Source organism: Echiichthys vipera (assembly GCF_963691815.1).
Source record: "Echiichthys vipera genome assembly, chromosome: 10".
NCBI lineage: Eukaryota > Metazoa > Chordata > Actinopteri > Perciformes > Trachinidae > Echiichthys > Echiichthys vipera.
In genome coordinates this window covers 30,967,214-30,977,213 of record NC_139835.1, presented here as the reverse complement: position 1 = coordinate 30,977,213, position 10,000 = coordinate 30,967,214, and the positions used below count along the sequence as shown (strand labels likewise).

At 35.2% G+C, this 10,000-nt stretch overlaps 1 protein-coding gene and 1 long non-coding RNA gene across 3 annotated transcripts in view; one reads left to right on the top strand and one right to left on the bottom strand.

Moving 5' to 3' along the window:
* LOC310952953 overlaps positions 1 to 10,000 on the bottom strand; it is a 403,897-nt gene that overhangs the window by 283,821 nt on the left and 110,076 nt on the right. The gene's annotated exons all lie outside the window — the stretch shown is intronic.
* Positions 1 to 10,000, top strand: part of ndp (norrin cystine knot growth factor NDP) — a 34,645-nt gene that overhangs the window by 22,703 nt on the left and 1,942 nt on the right. The window lies entirely within an intron of this gene.

Below are 10,000 nucleotides of genomic sequence, written 5' to 3'. Positions count from 1 at the left end.
ACTAAACTTAACCGTCACCTTTAGAGACTAAACTTAACCGTCACCTTTAGAGACTAAACTTAACCGTCTCCTTTAGTGACTAAACTTAACCGTCTCCTTTAGAGACTAAACTTAACCGTCTCCTTTAGTGACTAAACTTAACCGTCACCTGTAGAGACTAAACTTAACCGTCACCTTTAGAGACTAAACTTAACCGTCACCTTTAGTGACTACACTTAACCGTCTCCTTTAGTGACTACACTTAACCGTCTCCTTTAGTGACTAAACTTAACCGTCTCCTTTAGTGACTAAACTAACCGTCACTTGAGCATCGTCTAATCGTTCTTACTGCTTTCTCTCATCAAATTCACGTTCGTGCTAATGAGACGCAAAATGTTCACGTACATAAATGAAATTCCCACTCGTAGATTTTTAGAAGATTATAAATAATTCTGCTCGCACTTTGGTGTCGATCGCCCGGGAGAAGATGAGCCAACGCCAGCGTACGGTGTACCAGTGAGAGAGGGACATTTCCGAACGCTAAGGTGGCGTCTCTGTCCTCCTCGTCCACGGGTTCAGTGAAGACATGAAGACGTGAACGAGCACCAGTGTATCAGCGTTTGATTCAGAACCAATGGAAGGACAGAGAGGAGGCGGCGAGAGGAGAGGATTGTTTCAGCTGATCTTCAGCTAGGACAAAGACAAATGGTGTGTGTGCGTGTGTGTGTGTGTGTGTGTGTGTGTGTGTGTGTGTGTGTGTGTGTGTGTGTGTGTCACCCTGCCATGGCCCCAGACAGGCTTTTGTCAAAGTGGGTACATGGGTGGCGACACGCAGCAGCTGACAGAAGGACATGACACAGGAGTCTGTTTAGGGAGGCGACAGGAATGTAGTGACCGCGGAGGAATGCCAGTCGGACGGTCACAACACTAATCAGGCCACTGCTCTGTGTGTGTTTGTGTGTGTGTGTGTGTGCGTGCGTGCGTGCGTGTGTGTGTGCAGTGTGTGTGGGTGTACAGGGGAAACTGTATGCGTGCATGTGTGTGTTTTCTACATATATCACTCTGGATAAAACTAGGGCTGGGTATCGAACTTGCGTACTTTAGGCACCGAATGAATTTCCTCCATATTATAAAAATTGTCTCGTCATTCATGACCAAATTCAAGTCCTAAGGAGTAAATTTCATCAGCGTCAGTGAGCCAATAAGCACGCAGCACTAGTGATCGTGTTAGTGTGAGTGTTAGTGATAGTGTCAGTGATAGTGATAGTGATAGTGATAGTGTTAGTGACAGTGATAGTGATAGTGTTAGTGTTAGTGATAGTGATAGTGTTAGTGTTAGTGTTAGTGATGGTGTTAGTGATAGTGATAGTGTTAGTGATAGTGTTAGTGATAGTGTTAGTAATAGTGTTAGTGATAGTGATAGTGATAGTGTTAGTGATGGTGTTAGTGATAGTGTTAGTGATAGTGATAGTGTTAGTGATAGTGATAGTGTTAGTGTTAGTGTTAGTGATAGTGTTAGTGATAGTGTTAGTGTTAGTGTTAGTGATAGTGTTAGTGATAGTGTTAGTGTTAGTGATAGTGTTAGTGATAGTGTTAGTAATAGTGTTAGTGTTAGTGATAGTGTTAGTGATAGTGATAGTGTTAGTGTTAGTGTTAGTGATAGTGTTAGTGATAGTGTTAGTGTTAGTGATAGTGTTAGTGATAGTGTTAGTAATAGTGTTAGTGATAGTGATAGTGATAGTGTTAGTGATGGTGTTAGTGATAGTGTTAGTGTTAGTGATAGTGATAGTGTTAGTGATGGTGTTAGTGATAGTGATAGTGTTAGTGATAGTGATAGTGATAGTGTTAGTGATAGTGATAGTGATAGTGTTAGTTATAGTGTTAGTGATAGTGATAGTGTTAGTGATAGTGTTAGTGATAGTGTTAGTGATAGTGATAGTGATAGTGTTAGTGATAGTGATAGTGTTAGTGATAGTGTTAGTGATAGTGTTAGTGATAGTGATAGTGATAGTGATAGTGTTAGTGATAGTGTTAGTGATAGTGTTAGTGATAGTGTTAGTGATAGTGATAGTGATAGTGTTAGTTATAGTGATAGTGATAGTGTTAGTGATAGTGATAGTGTTAGTGTTAGTGATAGTGATAGTGATAGTGATAGTGATAGTGATAGTGTTAGTGATAGTGTTAGTGATAGTGTTAGTGTTAGTGATAGTGTTAGTGATAGTGATAGTGTTAGTGATAGTGTTAGTGTTAGTGATAGTGTTAGTGATAGTGTTAGTGATAGTGATAGTGATAGTGATAGTGATAGTAATAATGTTAGTGATAGTGATAGTGTTAGTGATAGTGATAGTGATAGTGTTAGTGATAGTGTTAGTGATAGTGATAGTGTTAGTGATAGTGTTAGTGATAGTGATAGTGATAGTGATAGTAATAATGTTAGTGATCGTGTTAGTGTTAGTGATAGTGTTAGTGATAGTGTTAGTTATAGTGTTAGTGATAGTGATAGTGTTAGTGATAGTAATAATGTTAGTGATAGTGATAGTGTTAGTGATAGTGTTAGTGATAGTGATAGTGTTAGTGATAGTGGTAGTGATAGTGGTAGTGATAGTGTTAGTGATAGTGTTAGTGATAGTGATAGTGTTAGTGATAGTGTTAGTGATAGTGTTAGTGATAGTGATAGTGATAGTGTTAGTGATAGTGTTAGTGATAGTGTTAGTGATAGTGTTAGTGATAGTGATAGTGATAGTGTTAGTGATAGTGTTAGTGATAGTGATAGTGATAGTGATAGTGTTAGTGATAGTGATAGTGTCACTGTTAGTGATAGTGTTAGTGATAGTGTTAGTGTTAGTGATAGTGTTAGTGATAGTGTTAGTGATAGTGATAGTGATAGTGATAGTGTTAGTGATAGTGTTAGTGATAGTGTTAGTGATAGTGATAGTGATAGTGTTAGTGATAGTGATAGTGATAGTGATAGTGATAGTGATATTGATAGTGTCACTGTTAGTGATAGTGATAGTGTTAGTGATAGTGATAGTGTCACTGTTAGTGATAGTGATAGTGTTAGTGATAGTGTTAGTGATAGTGATAGTGATAGTGTTAGTGATAGTGATAGTGTCAGTGAAAGTGATAGTGATAGTGATAGTGTCAGTGAAAGTGATAGTGTTAGTGATAGTGATAGTGATAGTGTTAGTGATAGTGTTAGTGATAGTGTCAGTGATAGTGTCAGTGTTAGTGATAGTGTTAGTGATAGTGATAGTGATAGTGTTAGTGATAGTGTTAGTGATAGTGTCAGTGATAGTGATAGTGTTAGTGATAGTGTTAGTGATAGTGATAGTGATAGTGTTAGTGATAGTGTTAGTGATAGTGTCAGTGTTAGTGATAGTGTTAGTGATAGTGTTAGTGACAGTGTTAGTGATAGTGTTAGTGATAGTGTTAGTGATAGTGTTAGTGATAGTGATAGTGTCAGTGATAGTGTTAGTGATAGTGTTAGTGATAGTGATAGTGTTAGTGATAGTGATAGTGTTAGTGATAGTGATAGTGTTAGTGATAGTGATAGTGTTAGTGATAGTGATAGTGTTAGTGATAGTGTTAGTCATAGTGATAGTGTTAGTGATAGTGATAGTGTTAGTGTTAGTGATAGTGTTAGTGATAGTGATAGTGTTAGTGATAGTGATAGTGTTAGTGTTAGTGTTAGTGATAGTGTTAGTGATAGTGATAGTGTTAGTGATAGTGATAGTGTTAGTGATAGTGATAGTGCTAGTGATAGTGTTAGTGTTAGTGTTAGTGATAGTGTTAGTGATAGTGATAGTGATAGTGTTAGTGATAGTGATAGTGATAGTGATAGTGTTAGTGTTAGTGTTAGTGATAGTGATAGTGTTAGTGATAGTGTTAGTGATAGTGATAGTGATAGTGTTAGTGTTAGTGTTAGTGATGATGATAGTGATAGTGATAGTGTTAGTGATAGTGATAGTGTTAGTGTTAGTGATAGTGTTAGTGATAGTGATAGTGTTAGTGATAGTGATAGTGTTACTGATAGTGATAGTGTTAGTGATAGTGATAGTGATAGTGATAGTGTTAGTGATAGTGATAGTGTTAGTGATAGTGTTAGTGTTAGTGTTAGTGTTAGTGTTAGTGATAGTGATAGTGATAGTGTTAGTGATAGTGTTAGTGTTAGTGATAGTGTTAGTGTTAGTGATAGTGTTAGTGATAGTGTTAGTGATAGTGTTAGTGTTAGTGATAGTGTTAGTGATAGTGTTAGTGTTAGTGATAGTGATAGTGTTAGTGTTAGTGTTAGTGATAGTGTTAGTGATAGTGATAGTGTTAGTGTTAGTGATAGTGATAGTGATAGTGTCAGTGAAAGTGATAGTGATAGTGATAGTGATAGTGATAGTGATAGTGTTAGTGATAGTGTTAGTGATAGTGTTGGTGATAGTGATAGTGATAGTGTTAGTGATAGTGTTAGTGACAGTGACAGTGATAGTGATAGTGATGGTGTTAGTGATAGTGATAGTGTTAGTGTTAGTGATAGTGATAGTGTTAGTGTTAGTGTTAGTGATAGTGTTAGTGATAGTGTTAGTGACAGTGACAGTGATAGTGATAGTGACAGTGATAGTGACAGTGATAGTGTTAGTGTTAGTGATAGTGATAGTGTTAGTGTTAGTGAAAGTGTTAGTGATAGTGATAGTGATAGTGTTAGTGTTAGTGATAGTGTTAGTGATAGTGATAGTGATAGTGTTAGTGATAGTGTTAGTGATAGTGTTAGTGATAGTGTTAGTGATAGTGATAGTGATAGTGTTAGTGTTAGTGATAGTGTTAGTGATAGTGATAGTGATAGTGTTAGTGATAGTGTTAGTGATAGTGTTAGTGATAGTGTTAGTGATAGCGATAGTGTTAGTGATAGTGTTATTGATAGTGTTAGTGATAGTGATAGTGATAGTGATAGTGATAGTGTTAGTGATAGTGTTAGTGATAGTGATAGTGTTAGTGATAGTGTTATTGATAGTGTTAGTGATAGTGTTAGTGTTAATGTTAGTGATAGTGATAGTGATAGTGATAGTGATAGTGTTAGTGATAGTGTTAGTGATAGTGTTTTTGATAGTGATAGTGATAGTGTTAGTGTTAGTGATAGTGTTAGTGATAATGATAGTGTTAGTGTTAGTGATAGTGTTAGTGATAGTGTTAGTGTTAGTGATAGTGATAGTGATAGTGATAGTGTTAGTGTTAGTGATAGTGTTAGTGTTAGTCATAGTGTTAGTGATAGTGTTAGTGATAGTGATAGTGATAGTGTTAGTGTTAGTGATAGTGTTAGTGTTAGTGATAGTGTTAGTGTTAGTGTTAGTGATAGTGATAGTGATAGTGTTAGTGATAGTGTTAGTGTTAGTCATAGTGTTAGTGATAGTGATAGTGTTAGTGATAGTGATAGTGTTAGTGATAGTGTTAGTGATAGTGTTAGTGATAGTGTTAGTGATAGTGATAGTGATAGTGATAGTGATAGTGTTAGTGATAGCGATAGTGTTAGTGATAGTGTTAGCGATAGTGATAGTGATAGTGTTAGTGATAGTGTTAGTGATAGTGTTAGTGATAGTGATAGTGTTAGTGAAAGTGATAGTGTTAGTGTTAGTGATAGTGATAGTGTTAGTGATAGTGTTAGTCATAGTGTTAGTGTTAGTGATAGTGTTAGTGATAGTGTTAGTGTTAGTGATAGTGATAGTGTTAGTGTTAGTGATAGTGTTAGTGATAGTGTTAGTGATAGTGTTAGTGATAGTGATAGTGTTAGCGATAGTGTTAGTGATAGTGATAGTGATAGTGTTAGTGATAGTGTTAGTGTTAGTGATAGTGTTAGTGTTAGTGATAGTGTTAGTGATAGTGTTAGTGATAGTGATAGTGTTAGCGATAGTGTTAGTGATAGTGATAGTGATAGTGTTAGTGATAGTGATAGTGTTAGTGATAGTGTTAGTGATAGTGATAGTGATAGTGATAGTGTTAGTGATAGTGTTAGTGATAGTGATAGTGTTAGTGTTAGTGTTAGTGTTAGTGATAGTGTTAGTGTTAGTGATAGTGTTAGTGTTAGTGATAGTGACAGTGATAGTGTTAGTGTTACTGATAGTGATAGTGTTAGTGATAGTGTTAGTGTAAGTGATAGTGATAGTGTTAGTGTTAGTGTTAGTGATAGTGTTAGTGTAAGTGATAGTGTTAGTGATAGTGTTAGTGTTAGTATTAGTGATAGTGATAGTGTTAGTGTTAGTGATAGTGATAGTGTTAGTGATAGTGATAGTGATAGTGATACTGTTAGTGATAGTGTTAGTGATAGTGATAGTGTTAGTGATAGTGTTAGTGATAGTGATAGTGTTAGTGTTAGTGATAGTGTTAGTGATAGTGATAGTGTTAGTGATAGTGATAGTGTTAGTGATAGTGATAGTGATAGTGTTAGTGTTAGTGATAGTGTTAGTGATAGTGATAGTGTTAGTGATAGTGATAGTGTTAGTGATAGTGATAGTGTTAGTGATAGTGTAAGTGATAGTGTTAGTGTTAGTGATAGTGATAGTGATAGTGTTAGTGATAGTGATAGTGTTAGTGATAGTGTTAGTGATAGTGTTAGTGATAGTGATAGTGTTAGTGGTAGTGTTAGTGATAGTGATAGTGATAGTGATAGTGTTAGTGGTAGTGTTAATGTTAGTGTTAGTGATAGTGTTAGTGATAGTGTTAGTGATAGTGTTAGTGATAGTGTTAGTGATAGTGATAGTGATAGTGTTAGTGGTAGTGTTAGTGATAGTGATAGTGTTAGTGATAGTGTTAGTGATAGTGTTAGTGTTAGTGATAGTGTTAGTGATAGTGTTAATGTTAGTGTAAGTGATAGTGTTAGTGTTAGTGATAGTGTTAGTGATAGTGATAGTGTTAGTGATAGTGTTAGTGATAGTGATAGTGTTAGTGTTAGTGATAGTGATAGTGTTAGTGATAGTGTTAGTGATAGTGATAGTGTTAGTGTTAGTGATAGTGATAGTGTTAGTGATAGTGATAGTGTTAGTGATAGTGTTAGTGATAGTGATAGTGATAGTGTTAGTGATAGTGTTAGTGATAGTGTTAGTGATAGTGTTAGTGATAGTGATAGTTATAGTGTTAGTGATAGTGATAGTGTTAGTGATAGTGATAGTGTTAGTGATAGTGTTAGTGATAGTGATAGTGATAGTGTTAGTGATAGTGATAGTGTTAGTGATAGTGTTAGTGATAGTGATAGTGATAGTGTTAGTGATAGTGTTAGTGATAGTGATAGTGATAGTGTTAGTGATAGTGTTAGTGATAGTGTTAGTGATAGTGTTAGTGATAGTGATAGTGTTAGTGATAGTGTTAGTGATAGTGATAGTGTTAGTGGTAGTGATAGTGTTAGTGATAGTGATAGTGTTAGTGATAGTGATAGTGTTAGTGATAGTGTTAGTGATAGTGGTAGTGATAGTGTTAGTGGTAGTGATAGTGTTAGTGTTAGTGATAGTGATAGTGATAGTGATAGTGTTAGTGATAGTGTTAGTGTTAGTGATAGTGTTAGTGATAGTGATAGTGTTAGTGATAGTGATAGTGATAGTGATAGTGTTAGTCATAGTGTTAGTGATAGTGTTAGTGATAGTGATAGTGTTATTGATAGTGATAGTGATAGTGTTAGTGTTAGTGATAGTGTTAGTGTTAGTCATAGTGTTAGTGATAGTGTTAGTGATAGTGATAGTGATAGTGTTAGTGTTAGTGATAGTGTTAGTGTTAGTGATAGTGTTAGTGATAGTGTTAGTGATAGTGATAGTGATAGTGTTAGTGATAGTGTTAGTGTTAGTCATAGTGTTAGTGATAGTGTTAGTGATAGTGTTAGTGATAGTGATAGTGTTAGTGATAGTGTTAGTGATAGTGTTAGTGATAGTGATAGTGATAGTGATAGTGATAGTGTTAGTGATAGCGATAGTGTTAGTGATAGTGTTAGCGATAGTGATAGTGATAGTGTTAGTGATAGTGTTAGTGATAGTGTTAGTGATAGTGATAGTGTTAGTGATAGTGATAGTGTTAGTGTTAGTGATAGTGTTAGTGATATTGATAGTGATAGTGTTAGTGTTAGTGATAGTGATAGTGATAGTGATAGTGTTAGTGATAGTGTTAGTGATAGTGATAGTGATAGTGTTAGTGTTAGTGATAGTGATAGTGTTAGTGATAGTGTTAGTGTTAGTGTTAGTGATAGTGATAGTGTTAGTGATAGTGATAGTGTTAGTGATAGTGATAGTGTTAGTGATAGTGTTAGTGATAGTGTTAGTGATAGTGTTAGTGATAGTGATAGTGTTAGTGTTAGTGTTAGTGATAGTGTTAGTGATAGTGATAGTGTTAGTGATAGTGATAGTGTTAGTGTTAGTGATAGTGTCAGTGACAGTGTTAGTGATAGTGATAGTGTTAGTGATAGTGTTAGTGTTAGTGTTAGTGATAGTGATAGTGATAGTGTTAGTGATAGTGTTAGTGTTAGTGTTAGTGATAGTGTTAGTGATAGTGTTAGTGTTAGTGATAGTGTTAGTGATAGTGTCAGTGACAGTGTTAGTGATAGTGATAGTGATAGTGTTAGTGATAGTGTCAGTGACAGTGTTAGTGATAGTGATAGTGATAGTGTTAGTGATAGTGTTAGTGTTAGTGTTAGTGATAGTGTCAGTGATAGTGTTAGTGATAGTGATAGTGATAGTGTTAGTGATAGTGTTAGTGTTAGTGTTAGTGATAGTGTTAGTGATAGTGATAGTGATAGTGTTAGTGATAGTGATAGTGATAGTGTTAGTGTTAGTGATAGTGTTAGTGATAGTGATAGTGATAGTGTTAGTGATAGTGATTGTGATAGTGTTAGTGTTAGTGATAGTGATAGTGATAGTGTTAGTGATAGTGTTAGTGTTAGTGTTAGTGATAGTGATAGTGATAGTGTTAGTGATAGTGTTAGTGTTAGTGTTAGTGATAGTGATAGTGTTAGTGTTAGTGATAGTGATAGTGTTAGTGATAGTGTCAGTGACAGTGTTAGTGATAGTGATAGTGATAGTGTTAGTGATAGTGTCAGTGACAGTGTTAGTGATAGTGATAGTGATAGTGTTAGTGATAGTGTTAGTGTTAGTGTTAGTGATAGTGTCAGTGATAGTGTTAGTGATAGTGATAGTGATAGTGTTAGTGATAGTGTTAGTGTTAGTGTTAGTGATAGTGTTAGTGATAGTGATAGTGATAGTGTTAGTGATAGTGATAGTGATAGTGTTAGTGTTAGTGATAGTGTTAGTGATAGTGATAGTGTTAGTGATAGTGATTGTGATAGTGTTAGTGTTAGTGATAGTGATAGTGATAGTGTTAGTGATAGTGTTAGTGATAGTGTTAGTGATAGTGATAGTGTTAGTGATAGTGTTAGTGATAGTGATAGTGTTAGTGTTAGTGTTAGTGATAGTGATAGTGATAGTGTTAGTGATAGTGTTATTGATAGTGATAGTGTTAGTGATAGTGTTAGTGATAGTGATAGTGTTAGTGATAGTGTTAGTGATAGTGTTAGTGATAGTGATAGTGTTAGTGTTAGTGATAGTGATAGTGTTAGTGTTAGTGATAGTGTTAGTGTTAGTGTTAGTGATAGTGATAGTGATAGTGTTAGTGATAGTGTTAGTGTTAGTGATAGTGATAGTGTTAGTGATAGTGATAGTGTTAGTGATAGTGTTAGTGTTAGTGATAGTGATAGTGTTAGTGATAGTGATAGTGTTAGTGTTAGTGATAGTGATAGTGATAGTGTTAGTGATAGTGTTAGTGATAGTGATAGTGTTAGTGTTAGTGTTAGTGTTAGTGTTAGTGATAGTGATAGTGTTAGTGATAGTGTTAGCGATAGTGTTAGTGATAGTGATAGTGTTAGTGTTAGTGATAGTGTTAGTGTTAGTGATAGTGATAGTGTTAGTGATAGTGTTAGTGTTAGTGATAGTGTTAGTGTTAGTGATAGTGATAGTGATAGTGTTAGTGTTAGTGATAGTGATAGTGTTAGTGATAGTGATAGTGTTAG